This window comes from Ambystoma mexicanum, chromosome 3p (assembly GCF_040938575.1).
Source record: "Ambystoma mexicanum isolate Mex_15411 chromosome 3p, UKY_AmexF1_1, whole genome shotgun sequence".
Taxonomy (NCBI): domain Eukaryota; kingdom Metazoa; phylum Chordata; class Amphibia; order Caudata; family Ambystomatidae; genus Ambystoma; species Ambystoma mexicanum.
Genome location: NC_090925.1, coordinates 525,691,817 through 525,710,159, shown reverse-complemented (window position 1 = coordinate 525,710,159; position 18,343 = coordinate 525,691,817). Strand labels below are relative to the sequence as shown.

The window sequence follows — 18,343 nt, the reverse complement described above, 5'->3', positions numbered from 1 at the left end:
TCTTCTCCCCTTCCTGCTTCACGTATTGATCGCTATCATTGTTAATGGGGCAAATATTTCCCTTCAATGTTTTCCAATTCCCCAAGCATCGACACGCTCCACACTCACCAATACCGCTCACACCCACCAATTCTGCATCATAACTTACTCTGCCAATCATGTGCATACTGACTTGCTCTCGTCACCTGCCAAGCAACAAATCACCCACCCAAGTCCCTGTTACACTCTCCATCGTGCTCTCAACTCACACCTGACACACTCCGGTTCCTCCTGCAGCCTATCGTCCTTCATTCTTTCCTACTCCTTCTCATCTCACAACTTGTCTCCCAGTCTATCATGATCTCCCCCTATCCTTTCTCCCAATCTGCAGCTTGCTCCCTGCTTTCTGGCCCACCGCTCCCCCTCTCTGCTTTCTGGCCCATTGCCCCCCCCACTGGCCGACTGCTCCCTCGCTGCTTTCTGGCCCACTGCTCCCTCGCTGCTTTCTGGCCCACTGCTTGATCTCAGGCACACCCTTCTGTGCTTTCTGGCCCACTGCCCAACCTTTGGCTCACCGCTCTTTGTCTGGCCCACTGCTGCCCTCATATTGGGACTACTTTTGTAAAAGAAATTCAAATGCTGATTGGTTTCTTGTTAAATAAATTGCCATTTATGCAAAAACTGCTGTCTTTGTGTTTTCAAAAACAGCTGATTTGCGTGTGCTTTTGCGAAACAATAATTTTTCAGGATTTTAAATGATTGCGAAATCCTTAAAGCTGGGGGTCCAATTATGGTGTGAGGGAGAAAGATATCTATAATAATGCTGCATGATATGCTTAACAAATGTAACAATACAAATAAAATGGGGAGATGTAACAGGCCAGTATCTGTGAAAGGCTAAGAGGAACTGGGACAAGTCGGTTGCAAGTCAGTAAATCCTGCTCAGCATCTTATCTCAACTGACAAAATTAATACGATAGTGGTAGAAAATATTTTCTGGTTGGATTTTGACTGGCCTCTGCATCCAGAGGCTTGGTAGTGATTAGGAAGAACCATCTTAATGCTGGATTTGCCTATGCTAGGTGTTAAAGTTTTGTGCTCACATCAAATTAATTTGGTTGGCCAATAATGGCAAAGTTTCTTACAAATTGCAAATTGTTAATGTTAACATAACAACTTTAACATTAACCCACTGAGCTATTGCAAGGATTCACTGGCTTCCAAAGCTTTAAGCAATTCTTATAGTAAAGCTTTATGATTATATTAAATGATCTGGCAAAATGGTCAAGTGGGTTAATGCACATCTTGTTAACACCTTACAGCTTGCCAGTCACTGGATTCAATGTTATCAGAACCAGTTTAGCTTTTCATCTTTTTTAGGTTTAAAAATCGGTTATACAATTTAGTGACATGTCATTTCAGCTTTACATAATTTATTTTAATTCTTATTTATTTGTATTGATTCATTATGAACCTTTACAAAACATATAAAAACAAAGCAACATAGAATCACAAACATTCTATAGATCATGTATAAAAATATAAAACATCCAAGACATCCAAAGTATCCAGGAGATAGCATAATCCAAAACCTTTAACAAATAGTATTTCATTATCTCAAATTACTTAACGACCTTGCCCTTTGTCTCTTAGCAAGTCGCAGCTATAACTGATGGGCTCTCTGGTACATTTTCACAATTAATCCAAGTCTTCGTAAAACAACTAAAATGACAAGATAGAGATTATACAAGTTCCAGATTATAAAATGTATAAAACCTTAAAGACATCAGTGGTTAATTTAAAATTCATTTCTTTCAATTTCCTCAGACATTTTCCAATAATCTCAATTTAGAATGCATACAAGACAATAACAGAGTTTTCTTCAGTTAGGTGTACTCGTGGTGTTCGAATTCTTCCATACAAATCTCCAGATCTTAAATAGAGCAATATGAACTGGATAGAGTGTAAACAAAAATTCACAAATTCTTCACTTTTTATGGTATCATAATTACTTACAAAGTGACCCAGGTTGGTCATATAAAGTGTTCCCAACTTTGGACACAATGTCAAAACATGTCTTGGTGTTTCAATGTTTAAATGACTTTTGCAAACTCTGCATATTCCTTGTTCAATGGGAATATTACTATGATTACCTTGTAATGCGAGCACTGAAAGTTGATTTGCTCTCAGTTTCACCATAAAATTATGAATGGCAGGACATGGGCAATTTAGAAGGTACTGCTGAGTTTTGAGGTACTGATGACCGATATATACTTATTGTTTGGAGATGTGAATAGTTATTAGTCCAGTCCTGCTGTTCACGTTTATGTTTAAAAATAACCTTCAAGACTCCAAATGTAGTGCCGCGTGTGCAGCCAGGGCTCCAACTCATGTCCTTAAAACATTTGTCATTTAACTTCAAAGTTAATAAAGGGTTTCAAGACATAGTGTGTACCCATAAACTGTAATAACAGCCATTGGGGAATGCATCGAGATTTAATTTAGAGGGAAACTCTACATACATAAAGCCTGACTTTTCAGATTATAATTTTTTTTATTTTCACCAATAAAGTTTGCAATACAATCAGAAATAAATAAGCTTCATAAACTTACAAACCTGGTCACAAGATTGAGTCCAAAAGAGAAGAAAAAGAAGAAACAACTCATAATGCATAACACAACATAAATTAGAAGAGAAAGTAGAAGAAAGAAAATTGAAAAGAGACCAGAAAAGGAGAAGAGAAAGAAACAGAAGAATATCTAACTATCATTTGGTAGTACAATTTATAAATAATCACAAAAGACATCCCCATGTAACATGGCATGGTCTTGGCTAGCATAAGAGCAAATAAGAATACATTTCAGGGCAATAGTGAATTTGGACAAAACACACCAGCATATTGAGTCACCATGAGACTTTAGCCATACACATTGAGAAAGATCCCCCATATGTCCATAAACCTTTCAGTCTCGCCTTTCAATTTGCAAATTGCCTTTTCATAGGTGGAGATCATAAGCAACTCATCCACCCACTCATCGATGCAAAAAGAGCTGGACGACTTCCAAGCCCTAAGAATCATCTTTTCCGCAATCATACAGGCACTGAGAACCACATTTTCTTTCTAAAGTCAACATCCTCGAACAATGATACATCACCCAGTACTAAGAGAGATGCAACCATTGGAATGGTGCAGCTCAACACCAAACCTAATCTCTCACAAACTCCCTCCCAGAATACCCTAGTCTTGGGACAGAACCAGATATGATGACCAGCACAGATCATTTTCCAACAAGTGTCTCTTAAACAGACGCACTGGCGTCCAAAAGACCCTAAATAGAACCTTGGTTTGCGACGCTCTTAAGCCCCAGTCTATGCTCTTCAGCTTTCTATACTGTGCGCAGGTGCATTCCTTTAGATCAAAAGTGTGGCAAAGTTGTGCAAACGGAATCCATTCTTCATCTTTAATTAGGTCTGCAATATATTGGATCCCTGCTAGGAACCATGCTTGCCAGAATAGCACTTTTCCACGTAGCTTCAAAGCTGGACTGAGCCAGATCGAAGCCTCTGGGAATAAGAAGGGATTGGTTCCAATACTGTTAGACAGGTCACGCCAGCACTCCTTCAAAAAAAGCAGTCAGGGGAATTTTGCCTTTTGGACTGTTTTGACACTGTAGATAATAAGGCCTTGGGGGCCAAATGAGACTATGCATTACTTTCTCTCAGTATGTCAACCGTTGGCTCTCCATCAGTGTTGATAATTTTACACAGATGCCTAACCGTGAAGGGCAAATGATATTCTGAGAAGTGAGGTAGATTCATTCCACCATACTGCTGAGGCAGCTGCATTTTCCATAGCGCAAGTCTTGGAGGTTTCCCGTCCCATAAACATTTTTGCATCATTCTATTCATCTCTTTGAAGTAGTGGTTTGGCACTTTGATTGGAAGCATGGAAAGAAGGTAATTTACACGAGGTGCGAGATTCATTTTAATACAATTGATGTTCCCCCATGTTGACAGTTTCAGGACTCCTCATCTATCCATGTCCGACCATAGTTTCGGCATGATCACATCAAAGTTCATATTTGGTAACTTCACCACCTCTGGCCCAATCCAAATCCCCAAATATTTCAGTCTGTTTTGACACCAAGTAACCTGGAACTGGCTACATGTGAATTGCATACATAAGTTGTTGATGGGGAGAATTACCGATTTACCCCAATAAAACCAATCCTAATTCAAGGCAGAGATGAGCCATTGTTGTGGAGACAGATGCAGCAATTTTCTACAGAAGTTACCCTCAACTACATTAAGCCATGTGAGAGCTTTCATGGCGAATGCTTCAAGACCATATAATATGCCAGGTGTAAAACTTTGCTTATATAGTTTGAGAATGCCTTCGATCGAGTATCCCGCCGCCTGACTTGCAAATTTTCTAATCAAGCAAGTCAGCTGTATGGCTTTCCTTTTTTTATCCTCCACAAGAGATTTGTAATTTCGATCAGCACTCAATTCAATTCAATTCCTAGATAGGGGTAACTATCAACATACTCAACTGTGTGTGTGAATCTATTTGAAATGTTACGCTGTTGTGCTTATTACCTGTTACAAACCTAATTTTAGTCTTATTTGTGTTGATCACCAGGTCAATTTGCTCTTCAAACTCAATGGGGGCCTTGAATGTATTTTTAGCTCATCTTGTCTGATCCAACAGAACAGGGTTGTCTGCATAGAGCAGGCTTGCAATATGTCTGGGGTCAAGCTCGACAGGACATCCCTCAGCAGCCATCAATTTTGCCAAATTTAGATTGAACAAAAGGGCAACCACGATACAACCTTGTCTAACCCCTTTGTTCACCTCCATTGGGGATGTCACTGTCCTAAAATGATCAAGTCGCATTCGTACACTATTACTGGAGTATAAATGTAGGATAGTTTAATAGTTTTTCTGGGCAACCCCTAGATCGCAGCTTCTTCCACAGAGTGACTCGATTGACAGTCAAATGCAGCACTGAAATCCACCCAAATGACAAGAGTGCTGGCTTTCCCTTTTGTGCAGCTTCACACATTAGTGCATCTAGTAACCGGATATTGTGTGTGGTCTCAGATCCACGTCGGAAACCTGTTTGGGTGTCATGAAGTATGTTGTTTTCTTCTACCCGGGATTGGAGTGCTTCAACACAAAAGTGGTAAACAATTTGCCTGTGACATCTAACAGGTAGAGGAGTCGATAGATTATGTCCTGCAGATTATGTCCTGCAAACTATCACCCGTTTTGTGTTAGGCAGTAGTAGAATAGCTGACTTGCATGAGGGTTTGGGGGCTATACGTTTTTTAGAACATATCTTACAAAATAGGACATACAAAGCCTTTGTCCATGCCCCAGGATCAGATTTAAGGACCGCATTAGACAGGCCATTTGGTCCAGCCCGGGAGCTCTTCAGGTTTACTATTGCCTTATGAATTTCGCAAAAATACTAGGGGTCGTTAACCATTTCCCAGCATAATCATTTTCAAAGACAACTCTTTTTTGGACACAAAGTTTAACAAGACATGTTCCTTCCACATATACTCTGGGATTGGATTCTCCAATATGCATCACAAATCATCTTTAGGTCTGGCTAAAATTTGCCAAATAGATCTAGTGTTCCCACTGCAAAGAAGCAAGAGCATCGATTGCCAGCGCTTTGGATAAAGGAACTATATAAATAACACATCAATATCATTTTCAATAATGTAGATTGCCATTTTAAAAACAAAAGAATATAGGGACACTAAAAAATACCTGCAAGCATAGTTTTTTTCTCTTTCACTACAGTTTAAAAATCTATAAAATCAGGCGCGTCAAGGGAGAGGCTTCACGGCCAGTTTTTGCGTCAAACGAAAGTGCCAACCCTACCCTGGATTCCACTGGAGCATTCTTAGTCTCCTGAACTAAATGCCAATAGACAGCCTGGCCGATTGTTGGCACGCACATGTCCATTCCTGCTGCAACATGCATATTCAACCTCAATATGTGGGACAAGATGACATAAGGCGATGTGCATGACATAGAACGCAACGTGCCCAAAGTCATGGGAAGAAGAGAGTTTGTTGGTCATCGAAACAAAACTGCTGTATCCAGCGCCCTGAGAGTCATGCATGCCAGCATGTTGTACTGTTCTTCCATTCCCATTGTGACCCAACCCCCTGCCCCCTTTTTGCAATCATTATCTACAACCAACTCTGGCGTCTAATGCAGTTCTAGGGTCTTCACTCTCTCACAACACTGTTATCTGAAGTCTATTCTCTACGGCTTTTCTGCCATACCATTTAACCTTTTAATGCTGTATGAAGTTCAGCTCTAGATGTTGACGTAGCACTTTGTTAAAATAGGTAAAACGTGCAGGGAAGATTTGGTGGTAAACATGGAAATGTAGGGCCAGCTGAAGCTGCGTGGTTGCTCATTGGCACCCATTTCAAAATAGTATTTGGAGAGCACCTGGGAAAACCTGGCAGAGGCAATTGGGTGCATAATTATAATACAGACTCTCGGTTTTATGGTGTACCAGGGAGCCACAATTTCTGTCTTTTATTCCTATTTTGCCTTTGTTATTTGATATCACACATGTGTTTTTTCCTATGTAAATAAGATGTTTCCCTAGATAAAGCAGTGGAGTGAGGTGGATGAGTTAGCTGCAGATTATCACAGGAATTGTTGGTGTCGGCATGGCAGAAAATGGAAGGTAACTACCAGGGAGCTGTGACACTTCTGGCTACTTACGAAAAAAAAAAGAACTAATTAAGTTGAACTCCATAGAATGCCCAAGTCAAGAAGGAAGATCTTCCTGGAATCATTCTGGAGTCATCCTGTGACTCCATCCTAGAGTCATCCATGGCTAGTTCAGGGAGATAATCCGAAAACATCCTGAAGTAGGTGTATATGCCAAAATATTTAAAAGGAGATGGCTCTAGTTATCACAGAAACTACTCCAGGATGTGTTCCGATTACTTCCAGTGATCTTGTATTACTCCAAGATGACCCCATGACAACTTCAGGATGGCTATGGAATTGTGAATTATTGCAGACAACTTCAGGAGGAGTTATTTCATAATGCTTCCAACGATTTAGGAAAAGGGTTTTGATTCCTTGTGTGCAAGACAGCTGGTATTACTATAGAGCGAGTCTAGTGTACTGGAAACCTCAAGGGAAATTGCAGCCATCACTTTCCATCTTTGCTAGAGCACTAAAATGTCATTAACTAAGTTTGCTGATTTAGTATACAAAATTACAAATCCACCCCACAATGTCACAAATCAACCTGTAAACCCGCTCATTTTAGTTCTCGCCTCTAGCTAACATGGCATCAAATCCAATAAACGCCCACAATTACAAATCACTGCATTAAAATACACACTTTCAGTGACCTAAACAGAATCCGTTAAGGTCCACCTGCATGACAGACCGCCAATTACTTCACCCAATATCACTATGAGCTTCTAACAATTAGTTTGACCATGTACCACACCCAAGAACACTAGCTGACCCCCAACAGAAATCAATAGCACAAAAACATGTACCATTTACAAGTTGGCATCAACCTAAAAATTCACCAAACCAACTATATAGTTCTACACACAAAAGCACTTGCATCTTCAGTTTTACAGAGCTTGAGAGCTACAATTATGTTGTCGATTAGTAGCAGGGGCTGGCATAGCAACTAAACTCAGTTGTGGGGTTTTTCCAATTCCAAGACCATAATCTGATTGATTGAGCAAGTGTGTGGGAACGTGTAGGTGTCACTTCAATGTCCAAACAGGCATGACCGTCATACTGTAACAAGTATACACTGTTGAGAAGATATGGTGATAGAGTTGAGCTTGTCAAATTAGATATGTCCGACAAAACATTAGTAGAAGACAATTGTCTGTTACTTTATAGTCCAATATTGTCGCTGTTTCGCAGCTACACCTTAGGGAACTACTGCATTACACAGAGACTTACTGTTGTGTCTTTCAATTCTCCAGGTGAATTAACAGAGGTAGGTTCTGAGGAAGGAATGTAGGTGGAGTTAAGAACACTAGCCATCTTTGCCAAAAGACTAGGTTTTCCAGCTTTTGTGAACAGCCATAAATAAGTTTGGTAATAGTCAGTTTCCACCCATCAGCTTTTACAATATAATTGTTTTTTTCACTGCATCTTCTTGTAGTTCACGCAACACTTTTTTCCAGCGCTTGCGAGGTTCCACCAGTAGCTTCTCCTTTGCCTTTCTTTTTTAAAGCCTCAATTAGTCCCTTTGCATCACAATAGATTTTAATTATTTCGTCAAATGTTTTCTGTGGCTTAGTATATAGTTTCTCGGCTGCGGGTATATAAAAGGCAAGTTGAAACTTCACAATGTGATGATCAAAAGAACAAACTTTTTGCTTGAGCTGTACACTGGGGTGACTCCCTTTAAGCACGATCCCATCCGTCCCTTGTTTTTTTTTTTTGCTTATTCTCGCACTCCTTTATGCTTCCCCTTCCTCCCTCCCTCCCTCATGCAGCTACCCACAACTCTGTCTTGCTGCACATATACTCTGACCTGGACTACGGTCCACAAGGGCATTCAACCCATAGCGCTTTGCCAATAACATAAGAAAAATCATGTAAACCATCTATACTTTAGAGAGTTACTCTAGAGGCAAGAGATGCTGTAAAAGAGTGGTGTGCAGTGGGCATTGTGCAGCACTCATCTGTATGTGTGAAAAGGGGAATGCCTCTACATAGGGACGTCCGATGTACCCTCCTCCCCCAAACATCAAACAGACAAACCAACAAAAAAAAAACATTGCTTACCTGCTGACTAGAAAAGCACTACTGCCTTGAACTCCTTTTCGTCACATATTTCTCTTCTACTTTCAACAAGACCCTCCATCAGCCATTTACAATTAACTTCATCAGGAATGGCCAAAGGCTCAAATTCCCCATCCTTTCAAATACACAGAAAATTGTCAGAATTAAAGAAAAGCACATTAAGTGTGCCATGATTTGAGTTATTGCCTAAAAGAAGAAATAAAAAAATAAAAAAGTAAATTTAGTATGCTCCAAGTATTTGTGAACTGTACCCAAAACCATTAATTTATAGTGGGTTTGCTATGTATGTTCCTGCCTGATGTGTCCCGATTTGAGAGTGAAGCGTCCCTTGGTGCTTGGGAACTTCCTCCAAGACTTCACCCATTGTGGCTTAAACTAGTTACATCTGTTCGCTAATAGAATTAGAGGTGGGTGTTCTGGAGGCAATACGTTCTTATCTGCAGAGCTCTTGTACCTAAAATGCTGCAGAGTCATTTTGTATGTGTGTCCTTTAAAAGACCAGCACTGGTTTCAGTTTCTTAAAATTGTAAATATCAACCATAGGGAGTCTCAGCTTGCAGATTGCAACATGTACAGGAAACGATAGGTACCAGAAATAGGAGGGTATGCAGGAACAGAACCCATGACCAAAGTGATCTTTAATGTGGGGGGAATAAATATTACACCTTAGCAGGCCTTTGCTAATATGAGTCAAGCACTATCCTCAAGAAGTATCAGAAGCCCCCCCACGCACACTCCCATAAGCATCACTACTTTGCCATAAATTATGCACTACAGCTGAACTAGTGCAGCGCTCATGAGCGGTGGAAAATTCCTGCAAAAATGTAAACCAAGCCATGGGTACATTTTGCAGAGGCATGGTTTCTCACACATGCGCCACAGCCTGATACACGTAGATAGCTTATTACTTGGTCAGGTGCACCTATCCGAGGAAGGCATGGACCTATTCATGTGGAACATTGAGGGGGCTTTGGAGCAGCAACAGAATTAAACCCAGAGAGGGGCAGCCAGCAGGAGCATTTATCCCCTACTTGGCAACGGTTTGAAAGCGATCAGAAGAACAGTCATTGTGTGGAACTGGGAAGGGAAGGAATCGCCACACCCAAAAAGTGGGCCTCTGTATGTTGAACAGCTAGGGTGCCTTAAGGTAGTGGTCTTCAAACAAACTGGGGAGCCCCAATGATGCCCAGCAGTGGGGGGCTTGAAGGAGTATGGTAGAAAATATAAGCATTTGTGGCGGGGGCAGAAACTACATTTTTACACATTATGGTGGGGGGAGGGAGGGAGGGCTCAGCATAAAAAGGCTGAAGATCACCGCCTTAAAGTGACCTCCCACTTTCAAATAGCAAGGCAATTAACAGCACTCCTTTCACACCCGGGTCAGAAAAACTGCAGCCACCGCGCCAGTCCTCTGATACACAATGCTTCTGCTGAAAAATCTGTAAAAGAAAATAGCTCCACAACATCTAACGAGAATGAACCGGTCCCAGCATTAGAGACAACAAAAATAAATCACCATCAAAATCATTCACCCCAGATCATCATAAACAGTGATCAAAATGATATTTTCTGATCACTGGCCCTGGCAAGCATTCAATAAATACGTTCTAAAGTTTACAGGGAAACTATCTAATGAACTGCTGAGGTGAAATGGTTGGAAAAAACAAACCGCATTGAATGGGCAATAAAAACCCTACAGGAACCTCATCAGCCTAAATAGAGAATGTGACATAAGTATAACTAGCACCAAAAGACAATGGAGGACTCCAAACGAAATAAATCTACCCACGGCTGTGCTTGGAAGAAGCAAGTATATATAGGGCAACCAAGAGACGGGGGTATGGAATCTGTTGTAGGTGAAAAGACAAGACTGAACCCTTAATAACACAACCGATTAATGATATAACCAGATAAATGCAAAACACATCACAAACCTAGAGGTGAAAACATTCAATCACATCCTAACACGATAGAAAATGGATTAATTTAATAGAATATACCATAAGAATTATAAAATCTCATCATGTATCAAAACAAATGAAATGATAAAATGCAATTCATGGAAATATTAGTACATGATTGTCAAAGGGCAATCACTCAAAATAATATGCAACACAACCAGACCCACTCAATTCACCAGTCACTCCATCCATACTAAACTCATACATATCTAAAATGCAAACCTTAAATACAATGGTGAAACACACAAAAAATACATAAACACAAATAAACTGCTTGTGTAAAGGATTATAGCACCATACTCAAAATCTAGTCAGTGACAAACACTGTATTGCTAGAAGATAAATAGAATGTCCTGAAATTGGAGAACTTAAGTCATTAGTTGACAGACCAAAGCAAACGTAGACCAATCAAACAACCTACATGTTTCTTTCCATCTTCATAATTGAGTTAATTGTGTGGAAATTCATCAGGGTAACTTATGGCCTGAAGTCATCAGTGATCAATGGTGCTGGATTGTTGCGAAAATTCTATAGGCCAGTCTTGACCTGGCACCTAAACAACAGAAGAACAGAAATTACTGATCTCATACCAATTCAGTTCAGTGTATATCTGTGTAACGCTCTATCAATGGGCGTCAATACAAGGTCACATGACCTGCTAAAAAGAGAAAGATTCACCCATAAGCGGTCAGACACCAAAAATGGTTGGGCCAGCCGGGCATCGGAACTGAATCAATAAAGTCCTGGCCCAATGTACAGTGCGAGAGAGTGAAACCGAAATATCCCATAGATGGTTTTGAGGTACAAAATGGAGTAGAAACAAATTTGCATTCCCAATAACTCACTCTAGATGTAAAAGTGACTAAATATATTTATTATTTTATTTTGGATTTGTAAAGCGCACTGCAGCCCTCTAGGCAACGAGGCGCTATAAGTATACTTAAGAAGGCTTGCTTATGGGTTACAATAAGCGGCCCGATGTGTAAAGCTTAACAACATTCAGTTATTTATACAGTAGAGTTACCGAGTACAATGTTAATCACATTAGACAAAGAGCCTAGTTTTTAGGGCCTTGCGGAAGGCGGCATGGGACTCGATAGATCTGATCTGGGAGTTTGTACCAAAGAGTGGCGGCCATGGTTGGGAAGCTAGAACCTCCAGCACGCACTCTGCGTGAGTGAGGTACTGTGATGCGGCTAGCATATGCAGTTCTTGCGGGTCTGGCGGCTGTTTGTCTGGAGATCCTTTGCTAAGGTATCTGGGGGGCGAGGCCGTGAATATATTTGTGGGTAAGGGCTAGTGTTTTGAAGACGACCCTTTCCTTGGTAGCCAATGTGCCTGTCTTCTGATCGTGGAGATGTGTTCCCTACGTGAAAGGCCAGTGGCAGCCCTAAGGGCGTTGTTCTGTGCTATCTGAAGTTTGGCCAGATTGTTTTGAGATGTGCCAATGAAGAGGGCATTGCAGTAATCCAGTCTAGAGCCGATGAGGGCTCTAGCTATGGTGATACAGTTCTGTTGGATTAGGAATGGTCTGACAGCTTTAGTCAGTTTGGCGTGGTACGCTGCAGAGGATGCGATGGCGTTGACCTGCCTGTCCATGGTGAGGTTTGGTTCAAGGTACACGCCTAGTGTTTTGATCGTTTGTGATACTGCGATAGGGATGTTGTGAAGGTGTGGTATTCTTTGGCAAGTTTGAGAGTGAAGGGGGATCCTATCAGCAACATAGCCAATTGTCTGCCATCCAAGATTGTAAGGTGGAGTAGATGAGGTTGAGGGTGTTGGAGTCAGCTATATAGACTCCTGTGAGAGGTATGAGCACCTGGGTATCATCTGCATAATTAGTATATGAGATGCCCAGCGAGTCTAAGATTTTGAATAAGGGCCTGGTGAAAAGGTTATACAGCGTAGGGGCTATGCACGAGCCCTGTGGGAACCCACATTTGAAAGGGCTCGGGGTGGCATTGGCCGATTCAGAAAAGACCTTCATCACTCTCTCTTGAAGGAATGAGTTGATCCAGTCGCAAGCCTTAGGAGAGAAGTTAGCCGTGGAGGTGAGATGGTGACATAAGGTTTTGTGCTCAACGAGGTTGAAGGCAGCGGAGAGGTCTAGTAGCAGGAGGAGGGCAGGTTTGCCTGCATCCCTGAGGTCATCTATTTGATTTTTCAAATTTAGTAGTGCCGTTTCTGTGCCATGGCGAGGACGAAAGCCCCATTTGGCGAAGTCCAAGAAGGTGATTGTCCTCAATACATTTTTGAACTTGCAGGTAGGCTGCTTTGTCCAGGATTTTTAATAAAAATGGAACCATGGTGATGGGTCTATAGTTCCCTGGTGTCATAGGATCGAGAGAAGGTTTCTTTAGTAGGGGTCTCACCCAAGCTTCTTTAAGGGAAGTAGGTACATGGGCTGTTCGGAATGATGAATTAATGAAAGCAGTAACAAATGGCGCCAGTGCTGGGGCACATTCTTTGATGATGTGAGTCGGGCATGCGTCCCCCTTGAAATTGGAGGGCTTAATGGATTTTATGAGGGCCGTGACTTCTGTTTCATTCATGGCAGTGAATTCGAATTTTGGTGTCCGGTTGTCTGCATTGCGTGTTCAGGGTGCTTTGTGGGAGGCTATAAGGCCGGCGAGGGCTTCTTGATGGGCGAGAATTTTGGTGTGTAGGGTGTCAAGTTTGTCAAGCATGGCAGTTTGGATTTGGTTGCACCATGATTGATCTTTAACAATTGTGGTGGGTGGAGATGACGGTGCTTCCAGTTCCCTAAAGATTGCGAAGATTTCTTTGGTCCCCGATTTAGCATTGTTGATCCTAGTGTTGTAGGAATCAGCTTTGGCATGAATGATGGCTGTTTTATATTCCCTCGCAATCGTCTTGAATGCGGTTTTGTGGGGTTTCGTTTCCATGTGGAAAGTGATACCCATTTTTTGGCTCGGAGATCCACGAGTGCTTGGGAGAACCAGGCATTAGAGTGCTTGGTTTTCTTGGCTGTAACAGAGGGGCAATTGTCTACCGCAGTGGTAATCACCTGGTTGAAGGTATTAGCTAGGATTACAGGATCATTTCGAAAGGGAGGTTGCAGTGCTGGAACTAGAAGGTGCGGTAGGAGAGTGTCTTTTGTCAGCTCCTAGAGAGAGTGGCAGGGTGGAGGATGGGGGGGGGGGGTTGGGGAGAGCTGAGGAGGATGTGTCAATGTGAAAGTTGATATAGAAATGGTCTGACCACGGTAGGGGGGGTGGCGGTGGAGAAAGGGATGGGACAGTTGTGATGTGAACCCAATCCAATGTACGTCCTTTGATGTGGGTGGGTTCGGTGATGCTTTGAAGAAATCCAAGGGTGGCTAGTCCTTTCTGAAGTGTGGAGGCATTGGAATCATGGGGATCGCCTAGGCCGAGATTGAGGTCGCCGAGTAATACTACTTGGAAGTAGCTTTCAAGTTGTGGGAGAGGGAGCGGATGATGGATTCTTGGAAGTCACCTAATGGGCCTGGCGGGCGATATATGAGGTGGAAGGCAATGGAGGAGTTGGGGGATGTCTTGAGTTTAACGAGGAGGTATTCCGCATTATGATCAAAATCACATTGAATTCTTTTAATGTCAAGGAAGTCCTTGGCTATGATGGCCACCCCTCCCCCCTTTGACCTAGCCAGTCCTGCCTGAATATAGAGTATCCTGGTGGGATAGCCAGCGAGAGGGCAGGGCCAGAGGTGTCTTGCAACCAGGTTTCGCACACAAAGGGTGAGAAAGAGAGAAAAACACTCCAATTGCGTTTAAAACATTACAATCTGGAACAAAACAAGCAAAACATTGATCGCTGGCAACGCTCTAGTAAAAAGACCAGATCTCCCATAGATGGCCAAAGGTAATTGGACTGGGGGGGAAGGGTCGCACAAAAGTGGTGAAGGTTAGAGATGAACTGGCGGTAGCAGTCTATAATAATAATATCTCAATTACTGAAATGTAACAAGATAAAGGTGAAAATTCGATCTAAGTGACACTTACTCTGCCATGAGTTGAATCTCAACGTGTAAACCAGTTGATGAGTCATAAATGGTAAACCACACTGCATAACCCAGTCAAAATCATGGGGAAACACACCCTATGGAAACGGAGCACAAGAACAGACAGAAGGATGGAAATGTACGATGAATATCAAGTACAGCATAAATCTAAAAGCTGTTACTAGATATCATGTTGGAAAAAGTCAGTAACTTTCAAAATCCAACAGTAATAGGCCAACGCAATGAAAATCACTTACATAGCCGAATAAAGTCGACCAAATCACTAATTCAAAATGGTGTTTAACGTCGCACCGTTACGTATAATCAAGCAGCTGAACAAACTTCATGAATGCGGTAGTGGCCGCTGCAGGTTTATATCGAACCAGCTGTTCGTAATATCTGGCAAATGTACCGACAAACACAGACCATGTCAATGCATAACAACGCCTAAAAAAGCGTGCAGTGACGAACAGCACGGCGTCTCAAAAATAGTTGCGTCTCCACACCGTGTGGCAACAAATTATTGTTGGAAAAGATGCAGTCAAAAAAGAGGGCATGCATTAAAAAAAGCCAAGCTGTGAAGAGACGTCCGTATTGTAGCGCATAACGGTACGTCTCGTGAGCCCGTACCGGTGTGACCCATACAATAAATATTTAGAGTGCCGGTGGTACACATATTTCCAAATTGCCGTAATATGATAGGGGAAAACTAACTAAAACATGCAGTATACAGAGTCCCTGAAACGTAAATTTGTATATATTAAATCATGTAGCAATTTCCCCAAAGTGTTGAACATAAACTAAACTAGTTGGAGGATAGCACGACTAGATGGAGGGAATTAGAGCACTGTCCCCCATGCCCAAATGCTGGCACAACTAGCCCTACTGTGAACTGAAAAGGCAATGGAAAACTGGGGTAAACAAGCCCTCTATATGATCTTTAAAATTAAGGCGTAGAAGCAATGCAACAGCTCTGCCTCACGAGTACAGCATCCCTAACTTCCAGCAGTGAAAACATATATTCAAAAGCATTACAATACAAAATGACAGCGTTTGCTTTTTAGGAGGGGATCGGGGAGCAGCTAAACCTCTTTAGGGATGCTTTGTTAACAACAGAGTACCTGTCCTGTACACTTATCACATTACACAAATCTCAAACTGATGCACATACTGTAAACAATCTTCCACAGCTTGAACAGAGGGGTTGGGTGGTCGAGACTCCCCTTTAATGCAAATTCAGATGCTGGACAATTAACAGATGCCACTTTTATTTTTGTTGGCTGGTGTTCAATGGCTTAAGTTAAAGAAAGGATCAGGTTGCAAGCATTGTTAAGAGAAATGGATAGATGGAGGACGGGGGGGCATCTGTCCACTGTTGGTTAGAGGAGCCTTTTTCTCTCCCTTCTTAATTTGTATTTAGTGTTTATTTAATTTATATAGCCCTTTAATCCAAAGTGCTTTACATGCGAACAAGCAAAAATACAACAAGCATAAGATGGCAATTGAATCATAACTCGAAAACAGTATAAAGAACAATTTACAATATTGCTGAGGTGAGGAGGGAGTGGAGAGGGACAGAGGTGTGAGAGGGAATGGGGAGGTAGAAGCGGATGTAAGAGGGAGAGCCAGAGGTGGGGTAGAAGGGAGTAGAGAGGATGGAGAGGGTAAGGAAGTGCAGGAGTAAGAGGTGAGGTATGAGGCGGTAGGTGAAGTAGGAAAAGAAGCGAAGGGTGTTAGGGAGGGGAATGGAAAAGATAAGATTTTAGAGAAGAGTGAAAGGAAGGGTAGGAGGGAGAAGAGCGGATGTGGAGGGGGAGGCGGTTCCAGTGGAAGGGAGCGAGGAGTTGGTAAGAACGGGAGGGGGCGCAGGGTGGTGGTGGAGGAGGAGAGAGTAGGAAAAGATTAGCAGAGCGGAGAGAACGAGAAGGGTTATCGAAAGTAAGAAGGGAGGAAATGTGGGGGCGGGGGGCAAGACCATAGAAGGATTTGAAAACAAGACAGAGGAACTTGAATTTGAGCTGGGAGTGAAAAGAGAGCCAACCTAGAGAGGTGAGAGAAGAGGAGATGGCGTGGTGAGAGAAGGCAGAGGGAGCGGATGGCAGAGTGGTAGACAAATTTGAGTGGGGAGAGGTGAGAGGAGGGGAGTTCAAAAAAAGGGAGGAACGGTAGAAAAGTCTGGAGAAGATGAGGGAGGTAATTAAGAGTTTAGTAGCGTGAAAGGTTAGGAGGCGGGTTAGGAGGGGGGCGGATTTTACAAATGTTGTAAATGTGAAAGCGACAAGACTTGGCAGTAATAGAAATGTGGTGAGGTTAAGAGAGGCGAGGGTCAATATGAAGACCAAGGTTACGGGCATGGGGAGAGAATGAAAGTGGGAGGGAGAAGAGCTTGGATGGCCAATATCTGCAACCATTCTCTGTGTGCAGAATCACAACAGCAAATCTAATTTGGATCTTTTTGTAAAGTAAAGCCCAAAGCACCTTGTGCAACCAGAAGCAGGAAGGCAGGAATCAAAGAGCGCATTCATCAGGGCATTTAAACCATCCCCGGCCTGAGACTACACCTGGCGGTGTGTGCAGCACATGCCGTACCACACAGCAGCTCAAACAGTCTGCCACCCACTTCAAAACGTAGCCAGCCTTCATGCCAGCCAAATAAAAGCTTGGCCACGCTGCTTCAGAATGAAGCAATATTGAAGATGCTGCTAAAGTCACACACGCTTCCCTCACGCCACACAACAATCCCCACACAAGGGAAATCTATGCCAGCAGGTGTCTGTGCACCGGTATGCAGCTGTCTGGGCAACTTATTGAAAATTACAAGCACTGTGCCCTTTATATACAATAGACATATTCTCATGCGACACTGCAATGTTTTAAGCAGACGACCGAGTCAAATCTAGAGTATCACTGGGCCCGTATGACTCTTTCCTTCACAGTAAAGCACTTCGCTTGTACCCACTGAAGGTGCGGTCATGTGTACGGATACAACTCGTACACAACAACGTCGCACACAGGGGCACCGAAAGCACGTACATAATGGACCATTTTAAAAAGTAAAGTAAAGGGATTTTGCAAAGGTTTGTTTAGTACAGTAAGCTTCTGCCGTTCAAGCCCACACGTGCATTGTCGCCTAGGAAACGGTGAGGGTCCAAGTGCTCTTCCAAACTAGCAAATCAAAATATATGTTAAGATATAATGGTGCTAGCAAGATAGCAATGAGGTTTTCCGACTTTTTTAAAAAATACATTTTCTTGATAACAAGATAAGTCACTCTACATTAGTGGCCTTCAAACTTTTTGGACCCCCGAGCTCCCCTAAGAAAAATGTACCTGGTGTGGGCCCCCCTATACACATGGACTCCAAAATGTTTATCGGTTGCGAACGGTTATTGCGTGCTGGTGTAGAATAGTGCCCCACATTAAATTCTTTCAAAATCATTGCTTGCAATAACGCATTTTGCCAAAATCCACGCAAATAATTTTTTTAAGGTCACTTGAAGCTCCATTACTTCCTCCTGAAGGTGTATTGGGTGGTGGGCCCCCCCAACGTTGTTACGAAAACTTCTAAAG

At 42.4% G+C, this 18,343-nt stretch overlaps 1 long non-coding RNA gene across 4 annotated transcripts in view; it reads right to left on the bottom strand.

Moving 5' to 3' along the window:
• Positions 1–1,395: 1,395 nt before the first annotated feature.
• LOC138580579 (uncharacterized) overlaps positions 1,396–18,343 on the bottom strand; it is a 28,516-nt gene continuing 11,568 nt past the window's right edge. For 2 of the 4 annotated variants that reach the window (XR_011304293.1, XR_011304296.1), the window contains exons 4-5: positions 8,796–11,327; positions 1,396–8,319 (exon numbers count right to left, since the gene is read on the bottom strand). This is a non-coding gene — a long non-coding RNA (uncharacterized lncRNA). The remainder of the gene's footprint in view (positions 8,320–8,795; positions 11,328–18,343) is intronic. The other 2 variants (XR_011304295.1, XR_011304294.1) reach the window with 2 other exon arrangements.